General features: G+C 49.8%; 1 long non-coding RNA gene across 3 annotated transcripts; it reads left to right on the top strand.

The window, feature by feature from the left end:
• Positions 1-2,169: 2,169 nt before the first annotated feature.
• Positions 2,170-5,416, top strand: LOC105728428 (uncharacterized). 3 transcript variants are annotated; one of them, XR_010339599.1, is made up of 4 exons: positions 2,170-2,375; positions 3,954-4,141; positions 4,606-4,869; positions 4,941-5,416. It is a non-coding gene; the product is annotated as an uncharacterized LOC105728428 (long non-coding RNA). The 3 variants fall into 3 exon arrangements; XR_001110018.3 differs by lacking the exon at positions 2,170-2,375 and having other exon boundaries at positions 3,697-4,141; positions 4,650-4,869; XR_001110017.3 differs by lacking the exon at positions 2,170-2,375 and having other exon boundaries at positions 3,697-4,141.
• The last annotated feature ends 3,945 nt before the right edge of the window (positions 5,417-9,361 follow it).

Raw genomic sequence — 9,361 nt, 5'->3', positions numbered from 1 at the left:
CAGGGGAACCCATTGCTGAAGAATGATTCCAGTGTGGGGACACAGAGGCTGACATTTCTTGCTGTGGGTGATTTAATGTTGGGCCTCAATATTTCACCTCCCCCACCCCCATAAGAGCATGACACATCCACATCCTTGCCAGGGCCTGAGGGAGGGTGGATGGACTTATCCATCCCAGAGGTGTTGCTCATGGCTGGGCGACTTGCTTACCCCAATGAGACTTTAACCAACACGGCACAAGCAGAAGCCTTAACCGTGTGGGCCCTGCCAGGCCTGCCCTCTAACGCTCTTGATTTTTTCCTATGAGACGCATGTGCCCCAGGGAACTACGGCTCCGGCTGCAGGAGGAGAGGCGTGTGGAGCACACGTTGTTCCAATCCTCAGCCTGGAGCCAAGCCCAGACTAGATCAGTCTAAGCCCAGCCAAGCCGTGGGTGCAGGAGTGAAAAGCAAATGCTAACTGTCCGTGACACTGACTTTCAAAGGGGGGTGTCCTGTGATGTGCCTCATCTCAGCAACAGTCAAGGTACTGCTCTCTCAGTCAGGCGAGAAATAATTATTGACAATGTACTGGGGAGGTGGAGTGATTTGAGTAGATTTACTCCCTATTCTCAAGGAGCGTCCTTTCCAGAGGGGAAGACAGAGGATGGATGAATAAATATAAATTATTCTATTGGTTGGTGCAGCAGTCATTGCAGTTTTTGCCATTTATAGCAATGGCAAAAAAAAAAAAAAAAAAAAAGTTGGGAGGAGCCAGTGCTGAAGTTCATTAAAATGGAAAAAAACATGATGACTTCTGCACCAACCTAATAGAATAATTATGGGTCTGCAAAACGTGGCAGTGTGGAAGTTCTGAGTGCTGGGATAGTGTCTGGCTTCCTGGAGTCAGGAGATAGGGGTTGGCAACCTAACCAAGGTTAAGTCCAAGGGAGGGGGCGGGCAGGGAGCAATATTTCAGTGGAGACGCCAAGGATGAATGGTGATTAGAAAAGGAAACCCAGGTGGTGAGGGGGGAAGTGTTTCTGGCACAGAGAACAGCCTGTGCAAAGGCCTGGGGGTGGGAGGACACCGTGTGTTCATCAACCTGAGGGGCGACGAGCAGGCTGGAGCTGAGCAGGCCGAGAGGAGGATGGGGAGCTGGGGAAAGGCACCCAGGCAGAGGGCACAGAGGGGCAGAGGCCCAGAGTCAGGCCTGAGCCTGTGTGGTTTGAGGAACTGACAGAGGCCTGTCCAGCAGAAAAGGAACAACAGCAAAGGGAGACCACGAGGCCAGGGCAGAGGGCAGGGTCGTGCTGGGCACGGTGGGCTGTGATGGGAGCTGGCATTTATGCTCAGGTGATGGAAACAAGCTGAAAGATTTTAAGGAGGGGAGTCACATTTGGGGTTAATATGTATTCTGGGAACCTCAACAAAGTAAATTCATAGTTTTAAATGTTCATAAGACTTTTAACGCACACAGAGAGAAAGAAGATTCTTTCTACGGCTGTGTGACAAGATCATATTAAAAATATTACTAAGTTTTTAAACATCATTTCAAATAGTGTATTTCCATCTGACATTAGATAGAAGTAGATTGCAAGGTTCACGGAAAGTAGAAAAGTTAACCGACTTGCAAGAACATAAAAGAGACATCAATTTGAAAGCAAAACATTTATTCATTTACTTCTACTGTGGTTTTGCTGACTGTTGAATTCATGAGAAGAGATTGTTCAGGAGGGTTGTGAAGCTGGAGATTCAGGAGGAGCTGGGGCTGCTGTTGTTTAAGTCTGAGGGTAGTGGAGGTGGAGATTCAGGAGGAGCTGGGGCTGCTGTTGTTTAAGTCTGAGGGTCGTGGAGGTGGAGATTCAGGAGGAGCTGGGGCTGCTGTTGTTTAAGTCTGAGGGTCGTGGAGGTGGAGATTCAGGAGGAGCTGGTCCTGCTGTTGTTTAAGCCTGAGGGTCGTGGAGGTGGAGATTCAGGAGGAGCTGGAGCTGCTGTTGTTTAAGCCTGAGGGTCGTGGAGGTTGAGATTCAGGAGGAGCTGGGGCTGCTGTTGTTTAAGCCTGAGTGTTGTGGAGGTGGAGATTCAGGAGGAGCTGGTCCTGCTGTTGTTTAAGCCTGAGTGTCGTGGAGGTGGAGATTCAGGAGGAGCTGGTCCTGCTGTTGTTTAAGTCTGAGGGTCATGGAGGTGGAGATTCAGGAGGAGCTGGTCCTGCTGTTGTTTAAGTCTGAGGGTCGTGGAGGTGGAGATTCAGGAGGAGCTGGTGCTGCTGTTGCTTAAGCTGATGATTATGAAGCTGGAAACCCAGGAGGAGCTGGTGCTGCTGTTGATTAAGCCTGAGTGTCGTGGAGGTGGAGATTCAGGAGGAGCTGGTCCTGCTGTTGTTTAAGTCTGAGGGTCGTGGAGGTGGAGATTCAGGAGGAGCTGGTGCTGCTGTTGCTTAAGCTGATGATTATGAAGCTGGAAACCCAGGAGGAGCTGGTGCTGCTGTTGATTAAGCCTGAGTGTCGTGGAGGTGGAGATTCAGGAGGAGCTGGTCCTGCTGTTGTTTAAGCCTGAGTGTCGTGGAGGTGGAGATTCAGGAGGAACTGGTGCTGCTGTTGCTTAAGCTGAGGATCATGAAGCTGGAAACCCAGGAGGAGCTGGTGCTGCTGTTGATTAAGCCTGAAGGTCGTGGAGGTGGAGACCCAGGAGGAGCTGATGTTTTCTAGTTTGAGGGTTGTGCAGCTGGAGACCCAGGAGGAGCTGGTGTTTTCTACTTTGAGGGTCCTGAAGCTGGCCGTGCAACAGCTCCTGCCCGGGTCTCCAGCTGCACGACTCTCAACTAGAAAAATTCCAGCTCCCACCCAGGTCTCCAGCTACATGACCCTCAACCAGAAAACATCACCTCCTACCCAGGTCTCCAGAAGCACGACCCTCAAACTTGAAAACCATGAGGTCCTGCATGGATCTCCAGCTGCACGACCCTCAACTAGAAAAACAGCAGGTCCTGCCCAGGTCTCCAGCTGCACGACCTTCAAACTGGAAAACCAGATCCTGCCAGGGTCTCCAGCTGCATGATCCTCAAACTAGAAAAACACCAGACTCTGCCTGGTAAAAAGCATGTGTTTTTCTAGTTAGAGTGTCATAGACATGGAGATCCGGGCAAGAGTTTTTCTTTCTTTAGTTTGAGGGTCGCACAGCTGCAGATCCAAACAGAAGCTGTTGTCTTTGTCTTTGTCCAGCTGTTGCCCAGCTGGACACCTCGGCAAGAGCTGTTCTTACTTTAGTTTGTGGGTCGTGCAGCTGGATAGTTGACAGGAGCTGTTCTTACTTTAGTTTGAGGTTCTCACAACTGCAGACATCAGCAGGAGGTGTTCTTACTTTAGTTTCAGGGTCGCATAGCTTGAGACCATGGCAGGAGTGGTTCTTACTTTAGTTTGGGGTGGTGCAGTTGCAGACCTCCGCGGGAGCAATTCTTACTTTAGTTTGAGGGCCACACAGCTGGGGACCTGGGCAGGAGCCATTTTTTTTGTAGTCTGAGGGCCACGCAGCTGCAGATCTGGGCAGGAACAGTTCTTACTTTAGTTTGAGGGCCATACAGCTTTGGACCTGGGCAGGAGTGGTTCTTTAGGTTAAGGGCTGCATAGCTAGGGACCTGGGCAGGAGCAGTTCTTTTTGTAGTTTGAGAGCCATGCAGATGTCGGCAGGAATGGTTCTTACTTTAGTCTGTGGTCCACACAGCTGGGGAGCTGGGCAGGAGCAGTGCTTTTTGTAGTTTGAGGGCCAAGCAGCTGTTGACCTGTGCAGGAGAGATTCTTTCTTTAGGTTGAGGGTCATTATACAAGTGCTTTTTTTCTACACGGTATTGAGAAGACAGTTATAAACTAGATGTGTTAAAGAGCAAGATGGCAGATAAGCATCAGGAAGGAACATCAAGCACATCCGAAATATTCCATCCACGGAACCTCACCATGGAAACTCTTGTGCTCACAGGCCTGGCCTCCCATCAAAACACAGTCAATTGTCAGAGATCAGAGTCTGCACTCATCACAGCAGAGGGGCAGGACCAGCTGGGACAGGGTCCTTCTGTGACACCTACTGCATCCCCAGGCTGTGTGAAGTGACCCAGCTGCCAGATCTCACAGAAGATGATTGTGCGCTGAAACCGCGTGGGGAAAATGGTAAGTTCTCAGTTTGTCCATTAGTAGCAACTATCAGATTCACCTCTGTCCTTCACCCCTTCTTCATGAAACAACTTTATAAAGCTTTACTTGGACCTATTTTTCTATTTATTTTTATTTTACTAACTGATTGAGAGATATATATATAGTGTGTGTGTGATTTTGTCTCTGTCAGGATAATCGTGGTTTAATTTCTATTATTATTATTGCCAACATCATTTAGTTTTTTTTTAAGCTTTTCAATTCCTGAGGGTATTGATCAGGGTCTTTCTGTCTTGTGAGACAGAAAACAAATCAAAACTGTGTAGGAGGAAACAAAAAGCATTGATACTGAGGACTGAGATACTCCCAGGCTTAGCTTGCTTGGGGTACAATTACATTTACAGTTTCAGGTGCCCGACTGTGACTCTCTCTATCTCTCTCTCTCTCTCTCTTCCCTTCCCCAACTTTGGCTTCATGTTTAGCTCCAAGAACCGCAGACATAACAGAATCACTGATTCTTCCCCAGGATTCCAGCTAACTGACCCTCATTCTACAACAGCAGCACTGGATTCTCCAGGATCTCTGACTCAAACTAAAGTAAGAACTGCTCCTGCCCAGGTCCCCAGCTGTGCGCCCCCAAACTAACATAAGAACCATTCCTGCCCAGCTCTGCAGCTGCACAGACCTCAAACTACAAAAAGAACTGCTTCTGCCCAGGTCCCCTGCTACACGGCCCTCAAACCAAGGTAAGAACCGCTCTTGTCCAAGTCCCCAGCTGCGCGGCCCACAAACTAAAGTAAGAACTGCTTCTGCACAGGTCCAGAGCTGCATGGCCATCAAAGAAAGAACCACTCTGCCCAGGTTCACAGCTGTGCAGGCCTCAAACTACAAAAACAACTGCTCCTGCCCAAGTCATCAGCTATGCAGCCCTCAAACTAAAGTAAGAACTGCTCCCGCCCAGGTCCCCACCCGTGCACCCCCAAACTAACATAAGAACCATTCCTGCCCAGCTCTGCAGCTGCACAGACCTCAAACTACAAAAAGAACTGCTCCTGCCAAAGTCCCCAGCTGTGCAGCCCTCAATTTAAAGTAAGAACCACTATTGCACAGGTCCACAGCTGTGTGACCCTCAAACTACAAAAAGAACTCCTCCTGCACATTTCCCCAGATGTGCAGCCCTCAAACTAAAGAACTGCTCCTGCTGAGGTCCCAGTTGTGCGGCCTTGAAACTAAACTAAGAACCACTCCTGCCCAGGTCCACAGCTGCGTGGGCCTCAAAACACAAAAAGAACTGTTCCTGCCCAGGTCCCCAGCTATGCGGCTTGCAAACTAAAGTAAGAACTACTCCTGCCCAGGTCCGCAGCTGCACGGCCCTCAAACAAAAAGTAACAACTGCTCCTGCCCACTTCCCGAGGTGTCCGACCCTGAAACTAAAGTAAGAACCGCTCCTGCCCAGGTCCGCAGCTGCACGGCCCTCAACCTAAAGTAAGAACTGTTCCTGCCAGGGTTCGCAGCTGTGTGGGCCTCAAACTACAAGGACGACTGCTCCTGCCCAAGCACCAGCTGTGTGGCCCTGAAACTAAAGTAAGAACTGCTCCTGCCCAGATCCCCAGCTGTGTGGCCTTGAAACTAAAGAACCACTCCTGCCCAGGTCCGCAGCTGCATGTCCGTCAAATTACAAAAAGAATTGCTCCCGCCTAGGTCTACAACTGTGTGGCCCTCAACCTAAAGTAAGAATCTGTCCTGCACAGGTCAACAGCTACACGGCCCTCAAACTACAAAAAGAACTTCTCCTGCCAAAGTCCCTAGCTGTAAGGCCCTCAACTTAAAGTAAGAACCACTATTGCACAGGTCCACAGCTGTGTGGCCCTCAAACTACAAGAAGAATTGTTCCTGCACAGTTCCCCAGCTGTGCAGCCCTCAAACTAAAGAAGTGCTCCTGCCGAGGTCCCAGTTGTGCAACCTTGAAACTAAAGAACCATTCCTGCACACGTCAACAGCTGCATGGCTCTCAAACCACAAAAAGAACTGCTCCTGCCCAGCTCCCCAGCTGAGCGGCCTGCAAACTAAAGTAAGAACTGCTCCTGGACAGGTCTGCAGCTGTCCACCCCTGAAACTAAAGTAAGAACCGCTCCTGCCCAGGTCCGCAGCTACGTGGCCCTGACCCTAAAGTAAGACATAGCTCCTGCCAGGGTTCACAGCTGTGCGGGCCTCAAACTACAAAGATAACCACTCCTGCCCAAGCACCAGCTATGTGGCCCTGAAACTAAAGTAAGAACTGCTCCTGCCCAGGTCCGCAGCTGTGCGGCCCTCAACCTAAAGAATCGCTGCTGCACAGGTCAACAGCTGCGTGGCCCTCAAACTACAAAAAGAACCACTCTTGCCCAACTCACCAGCTATGCGGCCCTGAAATTAAAGTAAGAACCACTCCTGCCCAGGTCCGCAGCTGCGTGGCCCTCAAACGACAAAAAGAACCGCTCCTGCCCAGGTCCTCAGCTGCGCAGTCCTCAACCTAAAGTAAGAACCACTCCTGCCAGGGTTTGCAGCTGTGCGGGCCTCAAACTACAAAGATAACTGTTCCTGCCCAAGCACCAGCTATGTGGCCCTGAAACTAAAGTAAGAACTGCTCCTGCCCAGGTCCGCAGCTGTGCGGCCCTCAAACTAAAGTAAGAATGAATCACTGCTGCACAGGTCAACAGCTGCGTGGCTCTCAATCTTCAAACAGAACTGCTCCTGCCCAGGTCCCCAGCTGTGCAGCCCTCAAACTAAAGTAAGAATCGCTCCTGCCCAGGTCAACAGCTGCGTGGCTCTCAATCTTCAAACAGAACTGCTCCTGCCCCGGTTCCCAGCTGTGTGGCCCTCAACCTAAAGTAAGAACCGCTCCAGCCCAGATGCCCACCTGTGTGGCCTTGAAACTAAAGGCAGAACCGCTCCTGCCCAGTTCTATAGCTGCGTGGCCCTCAAACTACAAAAAGAACTGGTCCTGCCCAGATCCCCAGCTGGGCGGCCTCAGGTATAAGGAATATTCACACATTGGACACATGGGACCTCCACCAAGTTTAGGGAATAGAATCTGAAGAAACCAAACTTTGGATGCTCCCTGGAGGCCTCTCCTGAATCCCAGTCCCTTCCCTCTCCTTCAGAGGGCGTCACTTTCTGCTTTAGTCTTTATCGTTCCTGTACTTTTCTTCATGGTGCGTTTCTTTCCCCGCTTATGTGTGCATCCCTAAACAATACTGCATGTGGTTTTTGAACACTCTGTTGTCTTTTTAAGACAGGGTCTTGCTCTGTTGCCTCGGCTGCAGGTTTAAACTTTGATGTGAAGAAAATCTCCTGCGTGTCTGCTCCTCTGCTGCATTGGCCCTGAGCATTTACTCCATGTCTATTTTTGTCCTCTGTTCTCTTCCTGAGACCCGTCCACACTGACCCGATTCATTTTCATTGCTGCGTGATCTCCCGTGGTATGAGGGGACCGTGGGAAATGTCTTCATTTTCCTGTTGATGAGTGTTTGGCCAGGTGGGGCCCCTAGGACTGTGTTGCTGTGAAGGTTCTTGGGCATTTCTTTTGTACACAAATGCCATTTCTTCTGGTCAATAGCTTTCAATTATAAAATTTCATCCCAGTAAGAAATGTAATTTTCCTGATAACCCACAACACACACCCTTTCATAAGCAAGCATAGCAAAAAATATTCACAATTATTCTTAGTGGTGGCTGAGCGTTCCTGTGGCTCTCCATTCTCCCCAGCACTCGCATTGATTGTGGGAGTTTTGCCAGTCTGGTGGGTGTCACCTGATACCTCACCCTGTTAGGCTGAGACCCTTTTCATGTTTTTATCGGCCATTCCTCCACATTTTTTTCTCTGTGAAGGGCTGGTTCAACTCTTTTGTCATATTTCTGTTTAGCTGTTTAAATTTTTGACTTTTTCTTTTATTATTTTATGTTTTTGAATGAAGTCTTGCTCTGTTGCCCAGGCCGGAGTGCAGTGACACAATCTCAGCTCACTGCAACCTCTGCTTTCTGGGTTTAAGCAATTCTCCTGCCTCAGCCTCCTGAGTACCTGGAATTACAGGCATGTGCCACAATGGCCGGTTAATTTTTGTATGTTTACCAGAGACAGGTTTTCACCATATTGGCCAGGCTGGTCTCAAATTCTTGACCTCAGGTGATCCACCTGCCTCAGCCTTCCAAAGGGCTGGGATTACAGGCATGAGCCACCATGCCAGCCTGCCTTTTTGTTTTTCAAAAGGACTCTTTATAGACTATCTGTGTGGCAAAGGTGGGTTTAAATCCACTGGGATGAACATTCAGGACAGTGAGGGGTAGACGGGCACGGAGAATCAGAGCCGAGAGGATGTGAGTCAGGCGGGGCTTGCAGGCTGCTGTGAGGACTTGGCTCCCTCTCTGAGTTGAGTGGGATTAGCAGGGGATTTAACCAGAGGAACCACGGGATCACCCATTTGTATTTCTGCCATGGTTGGTTCAGCTGAACACACCTCTTGAACAAGACCTGGCCTTGGACACCCAGAAGCCCGTGGTTGATGGCTTCTGTCCTGGCATGGCCACTGACACACCCATATTTGGTGCTCATAGCGGGGCAGCCCAAGACCTGCTCTGCCTGGGCCTCTCATGGGTGGCATTTCTCAAGTTCGTCCCCTCCCAAGTCTGCCTCATCTGGAAAACCAAACGCCTCTCTCTGCTACATGGAAACCCCCATCAGCACCTCCCCGACTCACAGGGCATCTGGTCAACATCACAGTCCCGACTTTCCCATGTGGACAAGCCCACAGGACCGTGTGGTTCCTCTGGTTAAATCCCCTGCTAATCCCCCACAACTTGGAGAGGGAGCCAGGTCCTCACAGCAGCCTGCAAGCCCCGCCGCCCTCCCCGTCCCCCAATGAACCAGGACAGTGCCAGCACTAAGACATTCCCTGAAACTCACAGGAAGAGTGGACCAAGAAGATGGGAAGAGCACAGGACGCAGGGAGTGGCAAACGCCCACGATACTGTCAGAGATGAAAGAAGATACAGCCACAGCTGACACAAAACATTATTCAACATTTGTCACAGGCCTAAATGTAGAACTTAACGCTATAAAACCTTTAGATAAAAACACAGGGGAAAATTGGCATGGTCTCGGGTTAGGTGAAAAGTTCTTAGACCTGACACCAAAAGCATGATTCATAAAAGAAAATATTGACAAATTTAATTTAGTCATAAATTTAAAATTGCAACTCT

This window comes from Aotus nancymaae, unplaced genomic scaffold, assembly GCF_030222135.1.
Source record: "Aotus nancymaae isolate 86718 unplaced genomic scaffold, 86718_ANA_hifiasm-v0.15.2.pri h1tg000079l, whole genome shotgun sequence".
NCBI classification, from domain to species: domain Eukaryota; kingdom Metazoa; phylum Chordata; class Mammalia; order Primates; family Aotidae; genus Aotus; species Aotus nancymaae.
The sequence above is the reverse complement of the archived record's forward strand: the minus strand, read 5'-3'. Positions and strand labels throughout refer to the sequence as shown.